The following is an 18,796-nucleotide window of genomic DNA, read 5'->3' as shown; positions in this document are numbered from 1 at the left end:
TTAAGCCATAGGCTACCAGCGCTTTGCGCGGTCAACTGGTTACAGACCAATTAAGTGCTGGTCAGAATGGCAGGGTCTCCTGTGGCACGAGGTATGGTGATCTTTATATAAAGATTTTCTCAGTGGTGAACTGAACAGCCATCATATTCTTAATAAGTATCCAAAGGAGACAAAAGAAGTAGCCGGTACCCGAGGCTTTATCAGAAGAAATGCAGTGCAACTCTCAGTGATGATGAAGCTTCAGAGTTTTTCCGGTATAAAAATAATCATCTATGGAGTAATTATTTTGCGTGATGTGCACTGTCGCACTGCAAATATTAAATTATTTTACTTAGTCAATATTAGGAAGGTAAATATTGTTAGCCTTATGTTACGGATGAGGCCCAGAAATGTAAGGAACTTGATCAAGCTTACACAACTAAGAAGTACCAAAACGAAAATATCAACTCGGGTTTGGCTGATAGTAAACCTAGTTCTTTCCTCAATTAAACCACACTGCCTTTCACAGTAATTTTTATAAAATCAAACACTGGTTATAGGTTGATCCTCATGCTGATTAGTCATATGCATACACAATAATTTCTCATTCTCGGTAACTTCTCTCCTCTTTGGGAAAGGGAAAACAAAAATGTTCATGGATATGAAAAAAACAATTCTTTCTCTTTGGCTCAGAACTAATGGGAGGCAAAATTCAGGGGCATTCCACAAAGACAAGATCATTAGGAATAGTCAGGGAGTACCTTATCCTTTGTCCTCTGCCTCCCGGGTTGGTGCTTCCTGAATGATGCCAAGCTGCCTCTTTGCCTGATGGTCTTTCCACCGGATAGGCAGCCCATTCTTTTTATAGCTAGAAGAAAAATATTAACAGTTCAAATCATGGGTAAATCAAATATACTCCAATATGCTGCACATAGCATTTTGTTCTCTACAGAACAAATTCTCTGTTCACAAATAACTCTTAGAAAACCACATATAAAGCACACCAACTCCAAGAATTTAGACCTTTGATGCTAGGATAGAATATGCTGAATATTAAAAAAGGTTTCTCACTAGAATCCAGCAAAACAGTAGTAAAATAATAATAAAAAGAAGGCTTTGATTTTGCTTATTTTGAAAACTCCATGAATTTTCCATATTGTAATCAAATTTTTATTCCATATGAATCAATGAAGATGGTGATGATAAAACAGAAGAAAAAACTAAATAGCAAAATATTTCTGAAGAATATCATGTTCTTCTTTTACCGATACAAATTTTGAGAAGTATCTTTGAACCCATAAATTGAGCTACTTGGAAAAAACACCCCAAAATACATGACAATAATGTGATTTGTGAGAATTAAGGCTTTCAAACCAACCTCTATCCCTAAAAAAGCCTTGCTTCGTGTATTTATTATCTGAAAAAGAGGAAGCACTTCTAAAGGAGTTTTTACTTCTATTTTTTAAAATATATGTTTTTTATTTTCTCTGAAATCTGAGAGAATACCCATAAAATTCAAAAAACTGTAGGAAGCACTTGTTCTTATATAGACAACAAGAATTCTTGTTTTGCCCAGAGGCTACAGCAGATCTTGTTCTTTTTAAGAAAACTTGCTTTCTTGGCCTATGGAATTCTGTTTAAAATGTGTTTTGCCTTGTGAGCAATGTAGTTTCATCTACTCCTTCTATCTATATAAGGCACTTTGTTCCTGTGATGCTAAACAGCAGTATTAGTCACTTGAGATTTTCAAGCTATCATTTCTCTGGATCCCTCTGGTTAATACCATTCTCCTTTCTTCTCTTCCTCCCCTAGAAAAGAGAGTTTCTATTTAAACAAAACCATAAAGTGGTAAAAATCATGTATTCATTTCCAGGAAGGAAGTTAAATGCAAATATGGTCACTCTTTCACAAGATAAGGGGTCAAATGAGTAAGGTAGTCTAGCAACACCTCAACTAGGAGAAGGTCTTGAGAGTAGAGGCTACTAACTCAGTAGCATTACATGGTTACATGGCTGACACAGACATTGCTTCTGCTTTCACACCAGGCAGGAAAAGGGAAACTCTGGGATCTTGCTGCATTCTTGGCCCCACCACACAACAATGGCATGAAGCCTCTTCTGATCTAGCTGCCACAGGGGTTCTACCATCTCTCTCCTGGGAACTCGAAGACACACTAGGTTTTAATCTTTAGACTTTCCTTTCATTCTCCTCTCTCTTTCATCCCAGTCAGGGCAGAAATTTTAACCTTAGGAATAGAAAAAAAACTGACGTTGACTGTTCAAAAAAATCTAATCCTTCTGCCATATGGAATAGTTGGAAATATCAAAAAAAGAAGCCTCCATCTGTTTACGTCTCAAAACATTATCCTCACATACTTATTCAAATTGATGTCTTTTCAGCAGATATCTTTGCCTGCTAAAGACAAAAATGTCACAGAAATTGGGAACATTTGACATCTCCTTATATTGTAGATGCTTTTTAAAATCATGGCTCGAATCTTTCAAAGCACTATGTAATGAACCCAGGGCAGTTCCCGAGACATAGTAAATATTCAATTAATGATACTTATTATTATTATTATAACTCTAGGTTTATAATTATTTTGAGTAGGACCTGCCACCAGGGGAATGTGACCCAACTTCAAACTCCGTTTAGGTTGACCTACTTCCCAAGGTATCCCAGCTCCAAAGTTACCATTCTTTCATTGTTTCTAGTCTTTTAAACTAAACTTTAATTTTCTCACTCATTCATGGTCTTCATTCAGCAAAGATTCAGTGAGGTGGAAAGCACAATACTAAATAAAGAGAATAAAATAATAACATATTATTGTGTTACTAATAATGAGCACCGCCCTCTCTTTATAGAACTACAGTCCAGTGACAGAGATAGTCTGTCAACCAAGTCATTACCCAAATTGCTCTTATGTGTTAGGAAGGAAAACTGCAAAACATCATAGTTGTCAGGGGGGTCAGGAAAGGCTGCATTGCTTGCTCTGAGACCTAGGAAATGTCTCAGACTCCTTATTGGTAGGACCTGGATCAGAAGGGAAGAAACTATGCTACGGACAGTGAGGATAACATACACAAAGACCCTTGGGTAGAAAAGAACATGACAGGAACTATGGACTGTAGGAAGGTAGAACAGAAAGGACAAGAGAACATGCAAGGTGAGGTTGGGCAGTTAGATACGGGTGAGGTCACTCAGGCTCCCAGGCTTTAACATGGACTTGAACTTGACATTCATAGCACAACTTAGGGTTGAAAACATGAGAGGGACATGGACATAATTGAAAATAAATCGGGGAGGGAACAAATTCAAGTAGATTGCCCTGGGAAGTGGCATTTTCACTTGTACTGAAAAGATGCAGAGCAAGGAGATGTCAGCTTGCAGAGGAGCAGAATGGCAGCAGGGAGAAAGGAAGGAGTCTGGAATATTCAGGAAGTGAAGTCAACATCATTGCTAATGGATTGCAGGAGAGGGAGGTGTTAAGGACGACTAACAGATTTCTAGTTCTGAATTGCAGGGAAGAGGTTGGCAAGAATTGTTTTAAAACAAGAGAATGATGTAGGCAGTGCCTTTTCCTTCATGGCCTTGGTTTACTCGTGTGTGTAAAACAGCTACTAATCTGATGGCAGGTTGCCTATGATTTTCTCTATATTTATAATTATTCCTCTACCAGAAAAAGTACAAAGTTTAGTTTGACTTGGTTTTCCGTCCCCACCCCACATGATTATTACAGAGGAGTAAGCCAATCCATTCAATAAAATCATATAATGTTAGCAATTTAAAGGATTTTAGGAAACGTGCCATTTTGAGAAAGGAGAAAATTAAGTCTACAAATAGTAGTAAATTCTTAATACGTGCTAGATACTCTCTTTTTAACATGAAAACTAAAGACATATGACCTACCAGTACTTTGGAAGATAGGAATACACTAGAATGCATGGCAGTAGTAAAAATTCATCATTTACACAAAATCCAATGTGTACAGATTAATAAGTACGTGATTATCCCCAACCCTCTAACATTTTGTATGGACTGGATTTCTATTAGTATTGTACTCTAACTCAATTCCACACCCTCTAAAGAAGTGCACCTAATTTTAAGTTATTGCTTACATTCAGTGTCATAGCATACGCTGTATAAAAGCTTGACTGTGGCCCGATATCCGGTATCATAATCCTATGTTAATATATGTAACTTATTTCAAAGTAACAAAGATGTCTTTATTTATAGTGAGCATAAGAGATTCCTTCCAAAATGGTAATAATTAAATAAAAATAATGCTGTTTTAAAAATCAATAAATACATATTCCATATATATTCATAACTTTACGATAGTGTAATCCAAGTTAAACCCCATCTCCAAGTTTCACCAAGCATACGTTCTTACTTTATGAGCATATATATGACAGTTAAATTATGTGTTTTCATTTTCACTGAGAATATTTGACATTTGTAGGTTGTGGTAAAAACAAATTGGGTAATTTTGTTGCCTTAAAAAAGACAAACCCACTACAAAAACTGGATGATCTCTGCTTTCAAAGGAGGAGAGATTCTGTTTCAAATGGGGTTTTTAGATTTTTTCTCTTATGTACATAAAATAAAAAGAATTGTAGACATTGACAAACTTTGTCAACCAATTTTTTTTAAGTGGTATACATTAATTCTTGGCTAACAACAATTTAAGAGACAAGACATTTATTGACTTAAATGAAATAGAATCATGAAAACACAACAGTTCTCTCGTGTTGTTATTCCTGGGTTGTTCTGCTGAAGCAGATTTAGTTTGTATTGTATTTTATGACCAAGGTTAGAAGGACTCTTTGAAAGTACAACTAAGTCCTATCACCCGACCAGAATTCTTCTGCACCTTTTCAAGGGCATTACAGTAGAATTTTATGTGAAGATGATTGCCATCAGGAAGGCCTAGAAGGTCTAGTTTTCTCTTTACCTTCTAGGCCAAAAAGAACAGCTTGACTTTCAGGTCTCCACCTCCTCTTTGGGAAAGGAAGGTAGGAATTAGATTCCACAGAACTTTCCAGTCACAGCACTTAAGCTATAGAATGCTTGCTAGAGATTCAGGTTCTTAATTGCAAGATAGGGTATCTGTAAGTTCTTCTGTGCATTCTCAAGGGAATAACCCGAGCTTAAAAGAGAGAGGGGATTCCTCAGTTACAAATGAAATTATGTTTGTAATTTTGAATTTTTTATTATTCATCCTGTAATCAGAGAAGCCCTAAATGATACCTTCTCTTCAACAGATCATTAAGACAACATATTGTGACAGTATTATTTAGTGTCCAATTTTCAGATTCCATGCCATCATGATGTAAGACATTTAAATGGGGAAATAAAAAAACAAAATGGTAACTAACAAGTGCTGCAGTTTTATGGCAAGATGGCATTGTCTGTGACTCAGGGCAAGAAAATCTGAAAAGGCAGTGAGGCATCTAATGCAGCAGGGTCCTCTGTTAAACTTGTCTCCATAAACTCCACCATTTCCACTGCTATCTCTTACTCCTTTCAAGCTATACATCCCACCAGAAGGGTGGATGATGCCACTTCTGCTGGTGCCTCAGGCCCTTGTGGGCCATTTAATCACATCCTTTCATTTACATGAAATACATTAATTCTTTTTACATGTACCTGAAAAAAGAAATACTTGACATATTAAAGAGGTAGGCTTAATTTTAACTTTCACTCTTATTTTTCCATGATGTATCCTGCTTATTAAATACAATAGAATCCCTTTGCATTTTTCAAAGTGTGGACAGAAAGGTATACTTCTCAGGTTTATTATAAGAATGAAATGAGACAGCAGAATATATTAGTGGAATGTCCAAAACATTACAATCTTGGGGTGCCTGGGTGGCTCAGTCGACTGTGTCTGCTTCAGCTCAGGTCATGATCCCAGGGTCCTGGGATCCAACCCCACGCCTCCAATCCCCTGCTCACTGGGGAGTCGGCTTCTCCCTCTGCCCCTCCCCCCAGCTTGTGCGCTCTCTCTCACTCTTGCTCTCTCTGTCTGAAATAAATAAAATCTAAAAAAAAAAAGAAATACAAAACATTATAAATTTCAAAAAAGGAGAACAGAGGAGAATTCCCCTAATGTCAAAACTCTAAAATATAAAAAATCTCTCAAATAGTTTTTGGTTTAAAACCAATACAGACTGCCTAGAAATGGGTAATAATGAAAATATTACTTTAATAGCCTATTTAACACATCTAAAGCAATGCTTAGAAAAATACTGAGTAGTCTAATGATTTATATTACTAAGTAGAAAAAAATATAATGAATATCCAACCTAAAAAGCTAAAGAGCAATAAGGAAAGGAGAATAAATATATAGAAAAAGTAATAAATAGCACATATTGATGTGTGTAGGAAATAGTTAAGTTCTGATAAATGAGTCTAAAGGTAAAATAAATAAAACAGATAAATCTTTAACTTTTCAAAAGGGAAAAAAACCAAATACACCAAACAAAAATAAAAGATAGAAGATGGCATTAAAGAATTATAAACTATGAAAATTAATGTGCACATGTAGATAAAATAAAGATAACTCACTCAAGATAGCTACAAATTGAAACATACAGATTACCATAGAAGAAATAGAGAAGTCTGTGAAAGAACAATCTCTCACCTCCCACACCTTTGGACACACAAACCAATCCAAAACAAAGCACTAATCACAGATACTTCAGGAACTTCATGGAATTCTACCAATTACTTAAGCAACATAAAATTTATGCTATTTAAATTGCTCAAGAGCACCTTCACGAATCTAAACAAAATGAAAGATAAGCAAAGAAAATAATAATACATTTTCATTTACTGGACACAAATCCTAAATTAAATATTAGCAGACAAAATATAGGAGCATAACACAATAATTATTACTAATTAAAATCTTACTGGATTCAGGTATAATTCAATATTGAAGGAATCTACTAATATAATTAGCACAATATAGATTTAAATATAAAATATTTGTAATCACTTCTTAAATGTTAAAAAAAGTGATAAAAATTTAACATCCATGTTTGATTTAAATAGTATCAAAAAGTGTAAACACGGATATTTATTTGACATTAGGAAATATAGATACAAGTTCAAACATATATTCAGTTCTAAATCTAGAATTTAGAAATTAATATGAATGTAGATTTTCATGTGCAAATCAGTGCTCTTGTTAAATTTAGAAACAGTGCAAGGATATTCACTATCACCACTCCTGTTTAACACTGATTTGGACATAATAGCTTACAGGATTTGACAAAAGAGAGAAATAAGGTAAGAAACAAGCAAAACCATTGTTATTTACCCAAAACAACATTGTGTGCCCGGAAAACTAAAGTAAATCAACTGAAAAACTATTTTAAAAAATAAGGGCAATCTCTTGGAGGTTGGAATTTAAATTGCCTTCCTCTATCAAAAACAAAACCAGTTTGACAAGCATCCATTTACAATAGCAACAAGAAAGGATTAAGCCTACAGAAATATATTTAAAAAGTAATGTTGAAGATTCATATGAAATAAATTTTAAAACTCTCTTGTGGAACATAAAAATAAAATTTGAATCAATTAAAAGGCAATATGCTGTTCCTGGTTAGAAATGCTCAGTGAGATAAAATGTTAAATTTTTAAATTAATATTTAAAGCATAATCTGTTACCAATAAAAACTGCAATGTAATTTTTTTAAACAAGTGAATTCTAAAGTTTCTACATACAGACGTTAAAAATAACAAGAAGAAAAAGAATAACAACAACAGCAACAGTAAAGTTCTAGAAATCCTATTATTCTGGTACTGATGCAAAATTAGAGAAACCATAAGGAAGGAGAAAATAAATAGTCCTAAATTAGACCTTTATTACCACACACACACATACATACACACACACACACACACACACACACACTCACAGGACTTCTGCATAAAACATCAATATTTTTTTATTATCAGTGAAAATAATGGGTTATTCAACAAACAGTGTTGGAAAAATTCATACGTCTTGAGAATATATAAAGCTACTATCTCATAGCTTACACTAGAATTAATTCCTGATGGGTTCAAGATTTAAACATGAAAAATAAACTGCAACTGTACAAGAAGAATGTATATCTTCAGCGTGAAAAAAAGTCTTCCTAAATTTCATATGAAACATGAGAAGCCATAAAAACGGTATGTAAATTAGAATAAAGTAGTCTCCTTGGCAATATATATTATTACAGAGTCAAAAGCAAACATCAAAGGGAAACGAAGCAAAAACAACAAAAAAGCAACATCACCAAAAAACATCTGGTAACAAATAGGTGGTTTCCTTCAGTTCGTTCAAGTCCACACACACACACACACACACACACACACACACACAGAAATTAATTGATCATTTGTAAAGGGTACAGTGACAGTTCACAGAAAAAGACAATAGTATGAAAATATATGAGAATAATAAAAATAAGTTAACCTTGTCTTTTATTCCAGTATCATAGTGTTCTACTGCCCTCTGAAAACTCATAGATACTGAATAAATTACAATAAACATATTTTAAGGTGCATTTCTAAGTTTGTTTAAAAATGGGGGAAATCCCAAAGAACCTATTTAGATTAACAGAGGTGGTAAATTGAAGAAAACAGTAAATACTAAAGAAGGGACAAATATCCAAATCAGAAAACCAGGGCACTGAAAATTAAGATGCTTAACTCTCAAAGCTCCAGTTAAAGAACCATTTGGGAAAAAAGAAACTATTCTTGGTCAATGAGGGGTGAGAGTTCTCAGGCCCTCCAGCAGTGCCACCCAACTGGACTTTCCATGTGGAAGTGTTTCATACTGTGCCTCCAATATAATAGTCACTACCCATATGAGGCTACTGAGCACTTAAAATATGCCTAGTGCAGCTGATGATTTAAATGTTTAATTTTATTTAAGTTTAATTTACTTTTTTTTTTTTTTAAGTAGGCTCTATGACCAACATGGGGCTCAAACTCCCGACCAGAGATCAAGGGTCCCACACTCTACCTAATTTAAATTTTAAAAGCCACACAGAGCTAAGACCTATGGTATTAGACCGCACAGGTAAGGGGCCTTGACACCAGTAGAAGACTGGACTACACAAGCTTTCTTTCTCTGCAAAATGGAGCTAACAATGAAACTTGAAACTTGATTATCTTCAGAACAACACTGTATAGAAAAAGAGGAAAATAAATATTGGGTTAAATATATATTTTTATTGGTTATAGGAATACTAAGTCAATATATTAAATTAGATACATTTTTTAATTAAAAATAAACTTACAAGAACTAAATAGCTGGATGTTAAGTCCATGTAAACTGGGAGGGTGTGTGTGTGTGTGTAATCAAAATGAAAACATCCTAAGTTCAATGAATTATTTAGAAGGAAGTTAGACACTGATTAACCCTAAAAATAGTAATAAAATTCATAGTTGTATTTCAAGTATAACTAATTAAGAATATAAATGGAAAGAAAAATTTCAAATCTAGTACAAGGGAGAAAAACTGAATGGGAAAAAATGATTGTTGATAAAGGAAGTAAGAAAGGAGAAAAAGATAGAAAAAAGGAAGATGACAAGAATGTTGAAATACATTCAAATATATTCAAAATTATCTCACTAAATGTAGTAAAATGAGTCAACTGAAAGACATAGATTGTTGGGCTGGATTAAAGATCCACTCCAACATTTTTGATCATGGTAAGATGTTTGTTCCAAACACAGTAACACAGAAAGACTGCAAGGGATGGTCTGGAAACACATACAGGAAAATGGCAAATGCAAGAATGCTGAAGTAGTGTGATTAGGATAAAACAGAGATTTTAAGGTGAAAAGAATTACGAGAGATAAAAATGGTGACTATATAAACATAATAGTTTTAATTGACCAAGAAGATATTAAAATTCTAAGTTCAAATGCATTTAATTAAACATCTTACCTTATATAGAGAATAACAGAAATTGATGAACCCATGATCACAATGGGTATTACAACATGCCACTTACAAATTACTAAGAATACAGCATAATTTAATGAACATACACAGAATTGTACTACCAATAATTACAGCATAAACAGACAAACTTAAAAACTCACAAAGTTTCAAAAATATATTTTATAGATTATGAAACCTTTGACCAATGCAGTGAACTTAGAAATCAATTACTAAAAGATAACTAACGCTTTTTGTAAGCAAAAATTTATTCCACATGCATTAAAATAAAAAATGTGAAGAACATGACCTAAAAGTTTTAGAAATAAAGATCAGCCACATCTTATTTATCTAGAAATAGTAAAATTATTTCTTAAATCCCCAAAATGTATATGTAATTTTAAAATTTGAAAACCCTGATTACATTAAAATTAAGACACTCTGCTCAATAAAAGACCCTCAAATATGAGAAAATACGTATAACAAAAATGAAAAAAACAATTTCAACCCAAATTACATAAATAGCTTTTATTAATAATTAAGAAAACTATATGCAACTGAATAGAAAAAATATATATATATTGGTGTTTCCCAGAAAACTAAAGGACCAGTAAGTAAAAAAAGTTTAACAATGCCAATTTTTGGTAAAGATATGGAGTAAAGATCACTCTCACAAACTGTTGATAAAATATATATACACACACACACACACACACACAAAGTTGAAAAACACCATAGCAGCATCTAATAACATGCAAATAGACTGGAATGTACTACCTATTGATAAAAATAATTGTAAACACATTGGAAATATCTTAAGGCTTTTTTCTCATATCTATGATTAAGTTCTATAAGACTAGAAGTAGAGTAAACATAAATCAAGTCAAAAGTCACTAATGAAAATGATATTAACAAAAAATAAACAAAACTGAATGCATGGCTTGATTATAAGATCAAATATAATCACTCAAGTTTTACCATCCATAAGAACTATACTACCAATTACTTGAATCGTATTTCAAATTATTAACAGACTTGGCCTCATTTGTTCAAAGACTGAACTATTAAGATAATAATTAAACATGAAATTGAATTCTTTATTAATATCTTTTCTATAGTGAAAAAAGTTTTAATGTCTATTTTAGAAATTTAGCCCATTGAAGCTCAATTCTTACAAAAAAATACATTTTTATCAGTAATTCAATCTGATAAAAAATATGCCAGTTTATACAGAGAGATAGCAGGTATTAACAAAAGGTTATGAAAGTTCTTAAACTTCTTCCCAAACCTGTTTGATTTTGTTTTGTTTTGTTTTTAGCATTAAACAAAAAAATGAACATATGAAGATAACTTAATGAACAATCTGTCCTCCTGAAATGGTGTCCATAATTCTTCCTGAATTATCAAGAACCTATCCAAATAAAGTAATTTCTGTACTGTTTCATCACCCTTTTTCAAATTCCCATTGCTCTCAGAAACATTAGGCTTGTATCAATTCTCTAACACTTTTAAATCTGAGTAATTTAAGTACTCCGGTATAAAAATATGACTATGAAAACACTCTCTCTCTGTCACACACACACACACCCAAGTTCTCAAAAAGCTTGCCATATAACACATTTTAGAAATATTTAAAATGACTTTTTGTTCCTTCTCTTAATTCTGCCTTTGTCTGTAGAATTTTAAAACCATTTCTCAAATACGACATTTCCAGAAGCAGTTAATATTCTTTTTTAATTATATAGTGCATATGTACCAAATGGGTGTTCAACTTCCTGACATTCATCCCATCTATACTTGATGAATGTCTTTATTTGCAAAATGGTCACTAGGTTTCTTTATTTAGCACTATATTTCATAGAAGATTAAATCTTCCCACTGCCTTGAAGTTAATGCTCTGAAGTTTGAGTAGTAATGTTGTAGATGAAGATTTTTCAGACAACCCATTTTCCTTTTCATATTACAGCAGTAATCTGAGGTCATATAATGGTTAGAAAAAAGTTAGAAACTCAAATTAGCCTGTTTAGATCCAGCTAACCACTATACATAAAGTTTTGGTGCCTAGAGCAGACAGATGAAGCAATCAATATTCATTAATAAGTATTTCCATATATTTTTGTCTTATTTGATATCTGAGAAGAATTCTGTAATTTAGGACACAATTTTTCTAGAAACCCCTTCACTTTTGGCTCACTGAAAATTTTCCCCCTCTCAACATTGCTCTTTCTGGCCCATCACTCCTTACTTTTCTGTTTGGCCTTCTTCTCAACCTAACCTCTGAATTCTGCAGTTTCTTTTCTCTTTTCTATCCAAAATGTCCCCCTACTAATTAATAAATTAATTAACAAATGTTGACTAAAGACCTTCTATAAGCTATATATGATCTCATTGAGTCTTGCTATTTATAGACTAATTATGCTTAATTTCATATTTTAACTTAGTATTTCTCTTTAAATTCCTTTTTTGCAATCGGCCTGCCTAAATAATATCTCTACTTTGATATATAATAGACCTCTCATTCTCAGTATATCAAAGTGAACATTAAAATCAAACAAAATATAAAACCAAAATAAAGAGAATTTATAAGTGGGAGATGACAACTATTAATGATTTGACAAGCTTAGACCTGAAATTTTTATTTCTATCACAAAATGTTCGTGCATTCATCTATTCGCATTACCATCCATTCATTGTTATTGACCAAATCTTGGGTGAGGAACTATAATAGAAGATTATATATCACTTCAAAAACACAAAGAACATGTGTAAACAATAACTATGTAGTAGGATCCAAATAAATAACCAAAATATTTTTTAAAAAGCTACACAGATCTTATTCCCTAACCAAAATCATCGAAGCTAGAAATATCTAAAGAACAAAAGAAAAATGTTAGAAAACTTTTTAAAAATATTGTAAATAATTGGGGCACCTGGGTGGCTCAGTCGGTTAAGCGTCTGCCTTCGGCTCAGGTCACAATCCCAGAATCCTGGGATCGAGCCCCACATCAGGCTCCCTGCTCAGCGGGAAGCCTGCTTCTCCCACTCCCCCTGCTTGTGTTCCCTCTCTCTCTCTCCCTCTGTCAAATAAATAAATAAAATCTTAAAAATATATATTGTAAATAATTATACGTCCCATAAAAAGTATATGGAACTTAGAAACATTTATTATAGAACAATAATAAAAGCATTACATATAAAAGTTGATTGACACACATAAAATATTGCTTATAGGAAAATGATCAGCAGTAAATAATTATGTTAGAAAATAAGAAAATGGAATTAGCCCAGTATCCAACTTGCAAAGTTAAATATAATTAAAATGAGAGTAAACCCATAGGAAGTAGAAGACATAAAAAGATAAGAGCAAAAAAAATTAATGTAATGAAAACCAAGAAACTTTACAGAGAACATAAACTGAAAGATGGTCCTCTGAAGATACTACTTTGCTAGATAAACACATTGGATGAAAGAAAGGAAGAAAAAATAAGGAATAATAGCAATGGAAAAGGTCATATACTTACAGATACAGTACAGGTCTGAAATTACAATAATACTTTAAGTCAGTTACTAACTTCATATTTAAAATCATAAAAAATGAGAATTTTTACAAAAATAGAATTTATTAAAATTGGTTTAATAAGCAGGAAAGACCTAAGATAGAGAGATTAAAGAAATTGTTAGTAGTCATACCTCTAGTTGAAAACTATGAGATTTATATTTTTATATAAATAAGTTTTTGTCAAAATTTCAAGGAGTGGACAGAGGAAAAGATGGTAGAGGAGTAGGGGACCCTATTCCAACTAGTCTTCAGAATTGAGCTGGATATCTACCAGACTACTCTGAACACCCACGAAATCAGCCTGAGATGTAGGAGGATCTGGATTTCCACAAACAGAATATCGCAGGTGGTTGGTTCCGAGGTATGAAGTGGGGAGCCATGATTCCGCAGTCAGATAGTGGAGGATAAAGGGCAGGGGGAGGGAGCCTGGCCATAGGGATCCTGCACTGCCGGTAAGCAATAGCCTCCCGCGCTGGGGCCCGGGGACAGACCCGCAGACCAGTAGCGGCAGGGAAAGGACTTTAGACTGAAACCTGAGTGGCGGGGCTGCTCGTAGGAACTGGGGATGGCTGGAGTTTTTAGAAGCACAAAGTGCAGCAATGTGCCCCAACCTGGAAGCGAGGACTGGGAGCACTGCTGAGGGGCACACAACCCAGGACACCACAGTTTATAGCAGCACGGACAGAAACAGAGATAGTGTGGCCTGGAGAGCTCACTGAAGAACAGACTGCAATCTCTCTGCTCTGAGGCAGAGGGTTGGAAACGGTCTCTTCTGCTCTCTCGGAAGAGATGTGGAAAGCTGCCAGGGAAAGACGCCAGAGAACAAAAGCCCCCAAAAAGCGGTTTTCACTGAGCCCATCCTCTGCCACAGAGGGCAGGACAACTGTGCCCAAACAGGGTTGCCTGAGTAACAGCATGGCAGGCCCCTCCCCCAGAAGACAGGCTGGGAAAACAGGAGGCCAGCAACCCTAAGGTCCCTAGAAAACAGGTGTATCTTGCTTGGGTTGTGGTCAATTATTTGGACTCTGTACATTCCCTCAACCACCCATCATCAGAATGACTAGGAGGAGGAACCTCCAAAATAGGAAAGACTCAGAGATTTTTACTTATGTCACAGATTTACAAATGGATGCAGATATAACCAAGATGTCAGAGATGGAACTCAGGCTAGCAACTGTGAAGACAATAGCTAGAATGGAGAAATCAATTAATGGCAACATAGAGTCTCCAAGGGCAGAAATGAAAGCTGAATTGGCATAACTTAAAAATGGTATCAATGAGATCCAATACAATCTAGATAATCTAACAGCTAGGGTAAGTGAGGCAGAAGAACGAATAAGCGACCTGGAAGACAATATAATAGATAAAAAGGGAAAAGAGGAGGCCAGAGAAAAACAACTCAGAATCCATGAAACTAGAATCAGAGAAATAAGTGACACCATGAAGTGTTCCAATGTCAGAATTATTGGAATCCCAGAGGGGGGTGGAGAGAGAGAGCGGACTAGAAGATATATCTGAGCAAATCGTAGCTGAGAACTTCCCTAATCTGGGGAATGAAACAAACATTCGTGTCCTAGAGGCAGAGAGGACACCTCCCAAGATCAAGGAAAACAGGCCAACACCCTGGCATGTAATAGTAAAACTCGCAAATCTTAGAACCAAGGAAACCATCATAAGATGGTAGGGGGAAGAGATTCCTTACGTACAGAGGGAGAAACATCAGAATAACTTCAGACCTATCCACAGAGACCTGGCAAGCCACAAAGGCCTGGTAAGACATATTCAGGGTACTAAACGAGAAGAACATGCAGCCAAGGATACTTTATCCGGCAAGGCTATCATTTAGAATGGTTGGAGAGATGCAGAGCTTCCAAGACCAGCAGAAACTGAAAGAATATGTGACCACTAAGCCAGCCTTGCAAGAAATATTAAGGGGGGTTCTATAAAAGGAGAAATACCCAAGAGTAATATACAACAGAAATTTACAGGGACAATCTATAAAAACAAGGTCTTCCACAGGCAACATGATGACAATAAATTCATATCTTTCAATAATCACTCTCAACGTGAATGGTATAAATGCTCCCAGAAAATGGCACAGGGTTGCAGATTGGATAAAAAGACAGGACGCATCCAATATGCTGTCTACAAGAGACTCATTTTGAACCTAAAGATACATCCAGACTGAAAGTGAAGGGATGGAGATCCATCTTCCATGCCAACGGACCTCAAAAGAAAGCTGGGGTAGCAATTCTTATATCAGACAAATTAGATTTTAAGCTCAAGACTGTAGTTAGAGACACAGAAGGACACTATATCATTCTTAAAGGGTCTATCCAACAAGATCTAACAATTGTATCTTTGCCCCCAACATGGGAGCAGCCATCTACATAAGCCAACTGTTAACCAAAATAATCATATTGATAAGAATATGTTAATTGTAGGAGACCTCAATACTCCACTCTCAGCAATAGACAGATCATCAAAGAGAAAATCAACAAAGAAACAAGAGCTTTGAATGACACACCAGACCAAATGGACCTCATAGATATATACAGAACATTCCACCCTAAAACAACAGAATACTCGTTTTTCTTGAGCGCACATGGAACTTTCTCCAGAATAGACCACATACTGGGTCACAAATCAGGTCTCAACTGATACCAAAAGATTGAGATTATTCCCTGCATATTCTCAGACCATAATGCTTTAAAACTGGAACTCACACAAGAAAAAATTTGGCAGAAATTCAAACACTTGGAAGCTAAAGACCACTCTGCTCAAGAATGTTTGGGTCAACCAAGAAATCAAAGAAGAACTTAAACAATTCATGGAAACCAGTGAGAACAAAAACACATCGGTCCAAAACCTATGGGATACTGCAAAGGTGGTCCTAAGGGGGAAATACATAGCCATCCAAGCCTCACTCAAAAAAATAAAAAATCCCAAATTCACCAACTAACTTTACACCTTAAAGAACTAGAGAAAAAGCAACAAACGATGCCTAAGCCATGCATTAGAAGAGAAATAATTAGGATTAGAGCAGAGATCAATGAATTACAAACCAGAAACACAGTAGATCAGATCAACGAAACTGGAAGCTGGTTCTTTGAAAGAATTAATAAGATCGATAAACCACTGGCCAGACTTATCCAAAATAAAAGAGAAAGGACCCAAATTAATACAATTATGAATGAAAGGGGAGAGATCATGACTAACACCAAGGAAATAGAAATAAGTATTAGAAATTATTATGAACAACTATATGCCAATAAATTGAGCAACCTGGAAGAAATGGATGCCTTCCTGGGAACCTATAAACTGCCAAGACTGAAACAGGAAGAAATTGACAACCTGAATAGGCCAAGAAACAGAAACGAGACTGAAGCAGTGATCAAAAACCTCCCAAAAAACAAGAGTCCAGGGCCTGATGGATTCCCTGGGGAATTCTACCAAACATTCAAAGAAGAAATAATACCTATCCTCCTGAAGCTATTTCAAAAAATAGAAACAGAAGGAAAGCTTCCAGACTCATTCTATGAAGCCAGCATTACCTTAATCCCCAAACCAGGCAAAGACCCCAACAAAAAGGAGAATTTCAGACCGATATCCCTGAAGAATATGGAATCCAAAATCCTCAACAAAATCCTAGAAATAGGATCCAACAATACATCAAAAGGATCATCCACCATGACCAAGGGGGATTTATCCCTGGGATGCAAGAGTGGTTCAACATTTGCAAATCAATTGTGACAGAACACATTAATAAGAGGAAAGAGAAGAACCATATGGTCCTCTCAATTGATGCAGTAAAAGCATTAGACAAAATACAGCATCCTTTCCTTATTAAAACTCTTCAGAGTATAGGGACAGAGGGAACATTTCTCAAGTTCATAAAATCCATCTATGAAAAACCCACAGCAAATATCATCCTCAATGGGGAAAAGCTGAAAGCCTTTCCCTTAAGATCAGGAACATGTCAAGGATGACCACTCTCACCACTATTGTTCAACATAGTACTAGAAGTCCTAGCAACAGCACTCAGACAACAAAAAAATAAAGGCATTCAAATTGGCAACGAAGTCAAACCCTCTCTCTTCGCAGATGACATGATACTTTATGTGGAAAACCGAAAGACTCCACCCCCAAATTACTAGAACTCATACAGCAATTCAGTAATGTGGCAGGATACAAAATCAATGCACTGAAATCAGTTGCTGTCCTATACACTAACAATGCAATGGTAGAAAGAGAAATTAGAGAAACAATTCCACTTACAATAGCACCAAAAACCATAACATAACTCGGAATAAACCTAACCAAAGAGGTAAAGGATCTATAGTCTAGGAACTACAGAACACTCATGAAAGAAACTGAAGAAGACACAAAGAGATGGAAAAACATTCCATGCTCATGGATCGGAAGAATAAACATTGTTAAAATGTCTATGCTACCCAGAGCAATCTATACCTTCAATGCATCCCGATCAAAATTCCAATGGCATCTTTCAAAGTGCTGGAACAAACAATCCTAAAATTTGTTTGGAATCAGAAAAGACCCCAAATCACCAAGGAAATGTTGAAAAAGAAAAACAAAGCTGGGGGCATCATGTTCCCTCATTTCAAGCTATATTACAAAGCAGTGATCAGCAAGACAGCATGGTACTGGCACAAAAACAGACAGACAGACCAATGGAACAGAACAGAGAGCCCAGATACGGACCCTCAACTCTATGGTCAACTAATCTTCGAAAAAGCAGGAAAAAATATGCAATAGAAAAAAGACAAGTCTCTTCAATAAATGGTGAAGGGAGAATTGGACAGTCACATGCAGAAGAATGAAACTCAATCATTCTCTAACACCATACACAAAGATAAACTCAAAATGTATGAAAGACCTCAATGTGAGACAGGAATCCATCAAAATCCTAGAGGAGAACATAGGCAATAACCTCTTTGACATTGGCCACAGCAACTTCTTTCAAGATACATCTCCAAAAGCTAGTGAAACAAAAGCAAAAATGAACTTTTGGGACTTCATCAAGATAAAAAGCTTCTAGGGACGCCTGGGTGGCTCAGACAGTTAAGCGCCTGCCTTCGGCTCAGGTCATGATCCCAGGGTCCTGGGATCGAGTCCTGCATTGGGCTCCTTGCTGAGCAGGGAGCCTGCTTCTCCCTCTGCCTGCCTCTGTCTCTCTCTGATAAATAAATAAAATCTTAAAAAAAAAAAGATAAAAAGCTTCTACACAGCAAAGGGAACAGTCAACAAAACAAAGAGGCAACCCACAGAATGGGAGAAGATATTTGCAA

This window comes from Eumetopias jubatus, unplaced genomic scaffold, assembly GCF_037043125.1.
Source record: "Eumetopias jubatus isolate StellerSeaLion01/CBP00866 unplaced genomic scaffold, mEumJub1_p1.0 scaffold_14, whole genome shotgun sequence".
Lineage (NCBI taxonomy): Eukaryota > Metazoa > Chordata > Mammalia > Carnivora > Otariidae > Eumetopias > Eumetopias jubatus.
The sequence above is the reverse complement of the archived record's forward strand: the minus strand, read 5'-3'. Positions refer to the sequence as shown.